The 11,795-nt window shown below is 43.3% G+C and overlaps 1 long non-coding RNA gene and 1 pseudogene across 3 annotated transcripts; one reads left to right on the top strand and one right to left on the bottom strand.

Moving 5' to 3' along the window:
- Positions 1-2,903: 2,903 nt before the first annotated feature.
- LOC100823801 lies at positions 2,904-11,772 on the bottom strand (annotated as a pseudogene).
- Positions 7,782-8,844, top strand: LOC104584420. Of its 3 annotated transcripts, none has more exons than XR_732132.3 (4): positions 7,782-8,094; positions 8,210-8,333; positions 8,409-8,483; positions 8,789-8,807. It is a non-coding gene; the product is annotated as an uncharacterized LOC104584420 (long non-coding RNA). The 3 variants fall into 3 exon arrangements; XR_732131.3 differs by lacking the exon at positions 8,789-8,807 and adding an exon at positions 8,655-8,673; XR_002959971.1 differs by having other exon boundaries at positions 7,787-8,094; positions 8,409-8,844.
- Positions 11,773-11,795: the final 23 nt, after the last annotated feature.

Below are 11,795 nucleotides of genomic sequence, written 5' to 3'. Positions count from 1 at the left end.
GAGCGTGTGCGTTCATGTGATTGATTTTTGAAGAAACCCAACATATGTCCCACTTATAAGTTGAATGGACCATGTGGACTATAAAAAATGATGATCTAAAGGAAATCAGAGAGCTGGGTTCAGGTACTTATGGGGCAGTCTTTCATGGTAAATGGAGGGGAAGAACAAAAGCGAGTTGCTTAGCTGGAAGGCCATCCGTGAGAGAACGTTTGGTATGTGTTATTCCTTGTTAGTTCGTCAACTTAAGGATTGGTACCACAGCAAAATTCTTCTTAACTGTTTCGTGGTCAAAATCTCTACATATACTTCGTCTAATACTGAGGTTACTATTCCATGTTTCATATTATATGTTCTGAATAAGTCTCTTTTCAAGTAAAGTAGTGGAGGCCTTGACTGTATAATACAACTTGATGATGTCCCGCACGTTGTTGCGGAAATTTTTAGTTAATATACATGCACGAGTGAAATTGAGTAGCAACGAAAGAGTATCCAAAATTCAAAACATAAAATAAAATTGTATGATAGATTCTTCATATAGTGGGATAGCATGATGGAAAAACAAATATGAGTTTCTCACTAAATAGGTGTGAACATATTAATGATGTGATGATTTGGCATGCTTGCATGTTAAGAGAAATCAAGTAGTGGGTTTCTCCTACTTATATACAGAAGATTAGAGTTATGTACATGAAAAGAGGGAGAAAAAATATGAACATTCTGCCATAAATAGCTGTTATAGATCATGATTGATTACTCCTGCAATCATTTTGTCCAGTCCTGACTCGCAGTCCTTGTATCCTTTCCGGAAGAAGATTTCGATTATGATTTGTGAATGATCCAGCTTAACAAAGGGAGACACAAACTTGATCTCACTCTCCCCCTCTCAACATGATCGTAATGATACATATGTTCACACCTAAAAGTAAAGTTACTTGATTCTAGTAGTCACATTTTATTTGTAAATGCATTCTGATTTATCTGATCTTGTAGATAGCGGATTTCTGGAAAGAAGCTCAGATACCGAGCTCACTTCATCATTCAAATGTGGTTTCGTTTTATGGTGTAGTTCGTGATGGTCCTGATGGAAGCTTATTAGCAACTATGACCGTTGACCGAGTTTATGATCAATGGGTTCCTCGAACAGTTCTTGAGGAAATGGGACATGTATTTCTTGTTTAACCAATGAACAGTTTGATTTATCATCTCCCAATATCCATATTTTAATATATAGGAACTACACATCATGTAATATACTAATAATAGTGTTCTAGAATTAAAATAAGTCCACTTGATACATTTTGTTGTAGTTAGGGTCTTTTGTTGCAATGTGATATATCATCCTTGAAGTATATATGATTGATTGCCATGAAGTAGAAAATTAATATTTTTGTGTGTGCGCATACAGTTTGGACCATTATTTTCCCAGAACTTAAATGCTAGGAGTATATAATGTTGAAGCCCATTTAGAGTTTATTTCCGTTTCCTATTTGGTGTCGGGAGGACTGATCAGCTGTTTATTAATATGATATTGAAATGCCATGGTAAGTTTGATCTCATCTTGCTTTTGATTGATTCTGGTTTTCTACATATTATGGTTGCTCTCAATAAAGGGCGCCCCTACTTTTGAAATTTTGGTACAGAGGGATACCATATTTTTGCCTATTTAAGTTATCCAATTTCAGGTTCATTTGCACTTAATAGCTTTACAGTCACTTGTAATGAGTGTTTTTGGATTTATTTTTTCAGGACAAGAATATGTTTATATGGATTTCCGGGAAAGAAAAGGCGCATCTAGCTAAGGTTCAGCCATATGTCGAGGATAATGCCTGGCCACCGCAATCTGCAAATTTCTGGAAAGCGATCTCATGAGTGTTCATGCCCGTTATGATAAACTTTTGATCGAACAAGTGAAATTTGAAATTTTTCATGACTTGCTGTTTCTGGCATTTGGACCTTTTGTTATGCTTATCCGTAGAATTTTATGTCCTTCTAAAGCTACGCTTCTCAGTGCTATACACTCCTCTCATCACACTATTTCACTCTCAAATATTTTTAGATTCACCGTCTGGACACGCATGTCGGTACGCTTATACTAACCCATTAGCCATTACGGTTAGTTTTAAAAAAAAAACTAACAACAGCCTCAGCAGAACATAGCCAAACCCATTACGGTTCACCAAGACCCCGGGGGGCGCGCCAGAGATCAGGATGGCAACTGGACGGGTCGACCACATCCATATCCATATCCATCCCCGAACCAACTATCCATCCATGAAAATATCCGTGGATGCAAAACAATATCCACATCCATATCCATGGGTATCCGGGTATCCGTAATTATCCATATCCATGCAATATACAACATAAATGGGGGCGGCTGAGATCTGAGGAAGATTGAGGGGAAGGGGGTCGGAGGGTGAGCGGCGGACTGGCGCTGGCGGCGGGTGGGAGTGGAATGAGAGTCAAATTAAGGTTATGGTTGTGGGCGAAGGAAACTATTTATATGAGTATATGGTTGAAAAATGAATCTACATGTCATTAATTCATCTATTATTTTAAATACCGGGTATCCATGGATAATCCATGGATCGAATGAGCTATCTGTGCCCGCTCCATGACTTGGCGGGTATCCATGGCTGGATATACATGGAGCAAAATGCCGCTCCATACCCGCAATACATGGGTTGGATATCCATGGATATCCACTTTTTAACTATCCATTGTCATACTGAGCCAGAGCCTAGTTGTCCAGAATGCGCGTAACACTAAACTTGATGCGGTCATACACATTCCCTGCAATTATGTTCGCAAATTGGCCGGTCAGGTTGCATCAACTACTCCAGGATACAAATACTTCACAAAAATTATTACTTATCGTTGCCATTATGCAGCTACATTTGAACTAAAAAGCGTAACCCCAGCATGTTGCCATTATGCAGCTACATTATCGTTTGAGCCACAACGCAAAAAAGCGTAATACTCAGCATACAAATAAATACTCTCTCCGTCCAACAAAAGATGTCTTAAATTTGTCAAAATTTGGATGTATCTAGACATGACTTAGTATATAAATACATTCAAATTTAGTGAAAGTTGAGACATCCTTTGTTGGACGGAGTGAGTACTAATACACAGCACTTGTCTGTTTGCCGAAGAGATGACAATTATAAACGAAAAGCACTGAACTTTGAATCCTTGTTGCAGCATAAAATTAGCCTTTAGCTCCATTGCATGCCAGGGTTGCATTGCATCGTGTTCAAGCGTCTGATAAGACCAAGCCGCAGGATGACATGAAGCCTCATGTAGCTTCAATTCCCTTCCCACCCACCTGCTCAAATCGAAGGTTTAAAGTATCAAAATATTTCACTCTCCATGAATAGCATTTGTAGCTGCAAACTTAATTGCTGATAGCTGTATGAGTTACTCTTTTCAAAATAGTTCAACATGTCACCAAGAGAGTTAAAGATTCTCAGTCGGTATCAAAATAACGAATGGAGAATAACCATGGGAACAGGGAAGTTAAACCGGAAGATGTGGCATAAAAAAAAGAATACCTATTAAGCAGTCAGGACGATCTGATCTCCAGAAGCTAGCTAGCAGTTCCTGCGTGAGAAGAATATACAAAAGCGGTTACATAATCCATAACTTGCAAGGCAATAGCTATATTAACAGATTTACAAAATACCGAGCAACTTTAATATAAAAAGAAGTACGGCAGCTCTACTCTTAACTCGTTGAAATCGTTTTAACCCTTTTGGCAACATGTTGAGTCCAGCCATATACAACCAATACAATGAGTACTTGCTACCAAAACTGAAGTTGCATGTCCTACTCTGAACGGAGGCATTCAAGCGAAATGAATAGGGAATATATTTGAGACTCTGACATACATAAGGATGAAAGCTAGTAAACAGAGGGAACAATTAAATGAATAGAGACGAAGAAATTAAGATGAATGAACAAATGACAATTTACCTCCAGACAAGAAAGAGCGATTCACATTTGTCTCCAACTTGTAGGGGTCTCTTGTGTACAAGACATACCATTTCCTTAGATTGTCTCCATCATCAGCATATGCCTTGACATTCTCAACATGGCTGAACTTGTCCCACTCAGGGCCAGACTGTCCCGCGGCTATGGCAGAGAGCAGAGCCAGGCTGCAGTATAGAAGCAAATGTCTTGGGTTTATACCTCGCATGTATTCTGGAAGTGTTTCCAAGTCAAAATCCTCCAAAACAAGCCTCTGCAGTGCACGTACACCCTCTAATACCTTCAGATTTGGACACATAACGATGATAAGCTTCTGCAGTTTGGGAAGATTAGAGACCCTCTCCAGGTCAGGGCTTTACACTTGAAGGTCGACAACAGAAGCAAAGTTCTCAAGGTAGCTGAGCTGCTGGAGGCTTTCTATGACTAACTGTTTCAAAGCCTTTGCCTGGAAAGCAAGGCCAGGAGGAACACGTCTCAGTTTGCAATTATCGAGTAAAAGCTCCTCCAAGATAGGAAAGGCTTCCACTTGCTCCGACCACTCCCACTCTTCCCATTCCACCATTCTAATTAATTCCATCTTCTGCAATCTCAGAAACGCAACCACTGTCTGGGAAGGATGAGGACTCTGGTGATGGTAGGGCTGGAGAAATTCAGGCCCAACACGCTTGATGGATGGAGCACGTTTGATCTTCATGAATCGCAGACATGGGAGCCGAGACAAACCATCAGGCATTTGGGTGCAGCAAGCCAAGTCTTCAATAAATAGAATCCTCAAGCTCTTAAGGGATGATGCTGATGTTGACATCATCCACCTTGGGAGCTGTTGTCCAAAATATCCTTCAATGTAAAGATACTCTAAGCTTGGCGGAGGGCAGAGCTCATCAAACACCTTCTCGATTTGGCTTTTCTCTTCCTCGGATATGCCTTCTTCCTCTTTAATCAGCCCATCATCTCCCAATCTACTGCTGCAGTTTAGAACTAGATTGGTAAGGTGCACCTTCTCACCAAGCCTTGCCTTTGTAGTGGACGAGGTAACTGAAACATTCTCTAGTGCATTCAGTCCAAGAACCCTGAGCTCAGAAAGAGGGCCCAACTCTTGCAGACTACACCAATAACCATCCACCTGGGCTGGAAATCCGAATAGCTTCCTCAAATTTGTTAGAGCACAAAACCCCCTAGGTATACAATTTATACCAGTTCCACGGAAGTTAAGATACCTTAGCTGCCCTAACTTTCTACTCATTAGATTCTGATCCTTCACTTTCTATAGACAATCGAAGAAACTTTTGTGCACTGAGTTTATTGATAATACCAATTTGTCCACTGTGAGCTGCTTGTGCCTCATCTCTAGCCACAAATTGAGCAAACGAGCGGACAACATCATGCATGTTGCAAACAGCTTGATCAACGTACAATGTATCTGGTTCAATAAGGTTCCTCAGTATCAGCTCCTTATGGTACTTGTTTCCTAATTCTTCCAAGTCATCTGAGGTTCCATGAAGAAATCCTTCACTAATCCACATGCCAATAATACCATCTTTATTGAAAAACCCAGTTTTGGGAAGAAGAGAGTGGTATAAAAAGCACTGATTGACAGAAGGAGGTAAATCTTCATAGCTTAAATACACTGCATAGTTTAGCTCTTCGGGCATTTGAGATACTGACCATATAGAATCATTTAGAACCATCTCCCAGTCATGGCGTTCTCTGTCCTTCTGACACAAGAGTCCTCCCATTATTTTAACAGCAAGAGGTAATCCACCACATTTTGCTATAATTTGCAACCCAATGTCTTTAAGTGTCTCAATCCCATGCCCATCTTTTTCACTTGACACTACCTGCAAACATTCCGACCAATATAGTTAATAAGGATCAGTTTACCTTAAAAGCATCTAGTGTTTTTTAATAATAATTTACATGAGAAAAGAAGCAAAGAAAACACAATTGAATGTGCTCCCTGAATTGAACTATCAAGTCAATGGATTGGTAACCGGGACGTCGCTTGAGTTACTAACATCAGAACATGTTGTGTTTCTTGGTCTCTCTTAGTGCCTTTAAATCTATGAAAATCTCATCTATAGTTACTAATAATATTCCGATTTAGTTATATTCTGAAACCGGTTACAAAATAATTATTCTGCAACCATGCATCATTCCCTTATAGGGTTCGCACAAGTTGGAGGTGCGCGGTATAAAATCGCGGTGCACCCACGGATCTGACGAGCGAGCAACGCGGGAGCGGAGCGAGGGAGGATGATTCACCGTTCAGGGACGGAGACAGGGGGGGTAAAAAAGAACAATTTTTTTAATGAAAAACTAGTGATATTTATGAGGAAAAATAGAAAAATACTAGCATTTGTACTTAATTCGACCCTCCAATCTTAAACTTCTTCTATTTGCCCCATCCAATCTTAAATCCTGGCTCCTTCCCTGTCACCGTTGTTGGCGACAAGCGTGCCACTGGGGAGGCTGTGCACCGGCGGTGCACACGACAAGCGGTTGTGCTCCGGTGAGATTTCAATGCCGGCGGAAGAGCTGCCCACGAGTCACCATCCATCTCGCCGCGCGTGGCGTTCGATAGTGAATTTGTCGTCGATTGTGTAGCCCGCCATCAGCGCCGGTGATTTTCCCGTCGGCGGCAAGGTTCATCAATTTCTTCATCGGCAGCGGCGCAATGCACTACACAAGCCTCACAATTGCACTGTCAAGCGCCGGCGGTGGTACACCAGCAACTTCGCCCACGGTGGTGTGGTGCACTGCCTCCCGCTCAGAAATGCACTCACTATGCCTGTGGCGGTGCACCGGCAACATGCGGATGCGCTCCCTCCCGCTCACAAATGCATTGCCTCCACGGTGCAGTGCATTTGTGAAGCATCCTGTAGTACATGCCCGGTGTACGGATGCCCGGCCCGTGGACCGGGGGTGCATTTCCCACACATGAGGTAAGAAACGGCTGGTTTAAGGCAGGAGATGGCAGGTTGCAGTTGGAGATGACAATAATAACAATAATAATAATATTTATCATCATTATAATATGCTAGGTAATAAAACATGTTAATTCTAATAATTAATACAAGTACAAAACTTAGTATGCAAATATGTCAACAATGGATTTATGTTATAAATACAAAATTGAAGCAAATTGTTCAATTTCAGTAGTAAGGTTGCACATTTTTTAAATATGAATCTGCCATATAATATAATGGATCTAGAGTTACATTCATATTAAGTCAACATCACAACTCCTGCTATTCAAACTAATTCATTCAACAAAGCTATGAGTATTGAGATTGAAAAATATAACAAAAAAACAAAAGAAAATCCACGAACGGATAGCCTAGAAAAGAAGACAAAGCCAAGAAAGAACACAACCGGAAGCAAACACCTTACGTGGTGCATGTTTGGTTGCCTCCACACCAACATCCCAGCCAGGCCCGCTGGGGGTAGACCATAGTGAGCTAATGTGTGATGTTTGGCTGCCTCCATCTACTCATGATGTGCTAGATGATACTTTTTTTGGTTGCTCATGTGCATTCTAGCCCACCTACCATATATCTGGCCAGCCTGGCCCAGGCCAAACAAACGATCATCATGTGCTAGATGTAGGGCTGGTAATGGTGCGGATCAAGATGGTTGTAACGGTGCGGGTATTCAAACAGGTTTTGTTGGTGCGGATCCGAATGGATAGAAAAAAAATTTGGATTGGATCGGTTTGGTGTAAGTGAATATGCGGTTTGGATTGGTCTGGCCTGGTCTCTCCCCGTCCACCCTGACTCCTGATTCCTCTCCCCCCGATTCCCTCTTCTCTCCCGATTCGCGCCGCCACCCTTCAGATCCACCGCCGGCAACTCGCCCCCTCCACCCTCCGGCTATCACGGCACCACGCCCACCCCCCTCCTCCACACTCAGGCCGAAGCCCATCTCGCCGCCTCTCCCACGAAGATCCGGCAGCGTGGCGCTCATCTCGGAGTTCATCTTGTCCCGGTCCAAGACCCTCCACCGAGCTGCTCATCCACGCCCGCCGCCATGCTCGCCCTCCCTGCCTCCCTTCCATGTAGATCCATCTCGGTGTGCGGAGCTCCTTCCCCTACGTACCAAGCCGCCGTAACAATCTGAATTTTTGTTCCTTATTTTCGATCTTTGATTTGTTTTGTTCTTTCTTGGGGGTTGATTAAGAACTGTTTTTTTTTTCCTTTGTCCACTGCGGCACCGGCTGCAGGTAGTACACTGCGTCACCGGCTGCCCCACGCCCGCCGACGTCCTCTGCCTCCTCTTCGTCTGTGGAGGATTTTGACGCCTGGCTCGCCAATAAGCTTCTGCAGATCCTACGAGACGTAGTACAGGTATCTTTTTTAAAGAATATATTTAGTTAGCTGCAATTTTTTTGGATTATTGATCTCATTGTGTGTTTCTTGTAGAACTCGGGGTCACAATTCATAAGGGAAGGAGAAGGACTTATGATTATCTACGCAGAAGGAGGAGACGTAGTACAGGTATCTGCAATTTTTTTGGATTATGTACGCAGCTTGCCTAGTTTCTTTTGCCTCTTGATGATTTGTAGCACAAGTGCAGTAGCTTTGCAGCACAAATAACAACCTAGTTGGTAGAATTATTTTTAGTGTTGTTTGTGTTTTGTTTAAAGTTGCTAAGTTGTATTGTTTCAGGCTAGCTTGTAAACATATCAGCAATATGTCTGACAGTTCTGGTACTAGTAATTCTACCGATGGGACCTTAGTGGTGTCCAATACTAGGAGATCAAAAGTCTGGAAGCATTTTGAGCCAAATTTGGTTTTCGTAGATGAGATTCCAAAGGCCGTCTGCTTGTATTGTAGACTCAAATTGACAAATACTCACAGTTCTGGCACGAGTAGTCTAATCAATCATATTAGTGTGGCCTGCCCCAAAATCGCAGAAGAAGAGAGGAAAAAATTTATAGGAAGTCTTAAAAAGTGAATATGTGAAGGGAATGGCTAGATCAATGAGTGTAAAATTCGATAAATATTGGAAGGAAAGTGAATTGAATCATGCACTCATCATTGCCACAATATTGGATCCAACTAGGAATCTTGATTATCTGGATTTCTTTTATGAGAAAAGTTGTGATCATGTTGATGACATTGAAATAAACGTGGAGAGTGCTAAAGATGTGATGAAGATGTACTTTCAACAATATGCAAGTCAAATGAAGAGATCCAATGAAACTTCAATAACTCACGATGCCACAATCAATATGGGATCACCGGTACTTGGTAAAAGGCAATTGGACAATGAATTTGTTCAATACAGATCAAGAAGGAAAGCTTTCAGAGAACCAAAATCTGAGCTTGACACCTACTGGGAGGAGCATGTTGAAACCTCCGATAAGAACTGGGACATTCTTGCTTGGTGGAAAGCAAATACCGAGAAATACCCAATCCTTTCAGCAATGGCTCGAGACTTTCTTGCTGTCCCGTTGAGCACAGTATCTTCAGAATCGGCATTCAGCTGTGGTGGCAGAATTTTGGGGGATTATCGAAGCTCAATGAAGCCAGAAATGGTCGAGGCACTGGTTTGTAGTAAAGATTGGTTGACTGAACTTCCGGAGAACGAAGGTATAACTGTATCATTTTAACAAGTTATGTAATATGTCAACTATTTATATTATCTGATATGCATTTTCATTTGTAGGTAAAGACCCAATGGTGATTGTCGCCTAGATCTTTGATCTCCATCAATGCCTACAGGTATACACATATTTTTCTGGCTGTAGGCCTGCTCATTTGTCTTTTTTCTGAACAAATTTGTAAGTTTTGAAGATGTTTTGCTCTGCAGGTTCTACAGTGGTGTTGTTAAAGAAAGCCAAGGGAGAAAGAAGTGTCATCTGAAGAGGAAGAACATGCTGGGCCTGTAAAGACATCTATTGGGAAGAAGCCCAGGAGGGTCCTTAACTAGTTGCTCCGAGTCTGCAGCTCTGGCATGAGGCGCCCTGCCATGCATGATGCTTGCTTCGTGCTGAGCCCCCCCTTTGCTGATTCAACATCCTAAACCAGCTTCTTGTTGTAGCAGTCTCAGTAGTATCTGTAATGTTTTTCAATTAATCATTTTTTTCTAGAATACGTCAGCTATCATCGTTTATAGCAAGGGCTGCAGAGCAGCAAGTTAGATACTCCGTACATTTTTTGTGTGCTGATTCAACATTCTGAACCAGCAAGTTAGATACATGTTCGGTGTCACTTCATTGCTCATATGCTCTGTTATATTCGTGATGTTTGTGTTAGCTGAGCATCCACGGTTTGGGTTCAAACCGCATTTTCCATATGGTTTGGTGCGGGTGTGGTGGAAATCCCGAATGGTCTGGTGCGGTTTGGATTTTCTGACGAGATTTGCGGCTCGGGGTGGATTGGGAGATGTGATTAGTACTTCACGGTGTGGGTTGGCTTTGGTGCGGATTTTCCACCATTACCAGGCCTAGCTAGATGAGACTTTTTTTGGTTGTTGTACCCTTCTTTTTCGATTTTCTCTCCAACCACACCAGACCGGTCAAGCTCGCCTGATGTCTCGCGGCTGGCAGACAACCGAGAGGGTTGCACCTTGCTTCTACGGTCCTCGTAGGAACCAAGGTTGATGAAGCCAAAGGCAGCGCTTCGCTCCTTGATGGCGTCAAGCTTCTGGTTGAGTTCCTTGATGCGGATGCCGATGTCACGGGCATGGAGGGGATTCCGCAAGCAGAAGAGCAACGGGTTCCAGCACGCCATACATGATGACGAAGAGGACACGCCCTGCCGATCCATGGCCTTGAGCTGGCAGTCGTCGAGGATGTCGGTGGCGTCGTACATGGCGCGCTTGAGCTCCGCACCCACCCCTTGACGCTCTGGTCGGTGATGTTCCTCCGGTCGGCGTCGGCGAGGAAGTTCTTGAGGTCCCCGAGCTTGACGCCCATATTGTCGATATCGCCGGCGACGCCGAGCAGCATACCCACCTCGTCCTCCACCGCCTGCTTGAGCATGTCGGCGATGTAGGACGCGAATGCATCCAGCACCATCGCCATTTCCAACTTTTTTTTGGTTTCTTGCTCTCTGGTTGGTTGGTTGGTCCGAGACTCTGTGTTTGGATTCTAACAAATACCTATGGAGTAGGATGGTATGTGGTGCGGGCCTGTGTCTCCTTCGATGCATCATCAAGCCCAGATGATACTTTGCTTGCAACAGAGTAGTAGGACAAGCAAAGGCAACGACAAGATGTTGTCTTTTTCTTAAATCGCTGGAAAAGCAAAGAATTTATCCCTGGCCGGCCTAGTGCACTGCGCTTCTTTTTTGGTTTTGGGCGGGCCAACAAGACAGAAAGAAAGGGAGCTGATGAGCAGCGGATTTCTTTCATGTGTCGCCGGCGAAGCAATGCCGGATTCATTAATTCTTTAATTCTTGCTTTTGCGGCGGCAGGAAAGAAGGGGATCGAATCGACCTGAGAAGAAGCCTTCAGTACTCTTCCGGCAAGAGGGGGGACAACAGGTGGCTGAACAAGTAATCGAGATGACTCACCGTGGGTAAAAAATCCTCCTTCCGTCGCGCCGCCATGGATTCAATCCTCGGTCAGCCTTGGAATTAGTTAGATCCTCGGCCGCCGCCATGTAGGGAGTGGGAGGATACCTTGAAAATCATCCTTGATGTTGACATTATAGCGGTAGGAGGGCAAGCTGCTGGAAAGGAAGGGAGCCAATTGCTTCTGCTGTAGGCGGTGGCCGGAGCTCTCGGCGTCGGCGACGGAATGGGGAGCGACAGAGACGGATTTTTTTTTCTTTGAGATAGAAATGAAGCCCACGGGCCACA

The sequence above is a fragment of the Brachypodium distachyon genome, chromosome 4 (assembly GCF_000005505.3).
Source record: "Brachypodium distachyon strain Bd21 chromosome 4, Brachypodium_distachyon_v3.0, whole genome shotgun sequence".
Taxonomy (NCBI): Eukaryota; Viridiplantae; Streptophyta; class Magnoliopsida; order Poales; family Poaceae; genus Brachypodium; species Brachypodium distachyon.
This window is presented reverse-complemented; position numbering and strand designations above follow the sequence as displayed.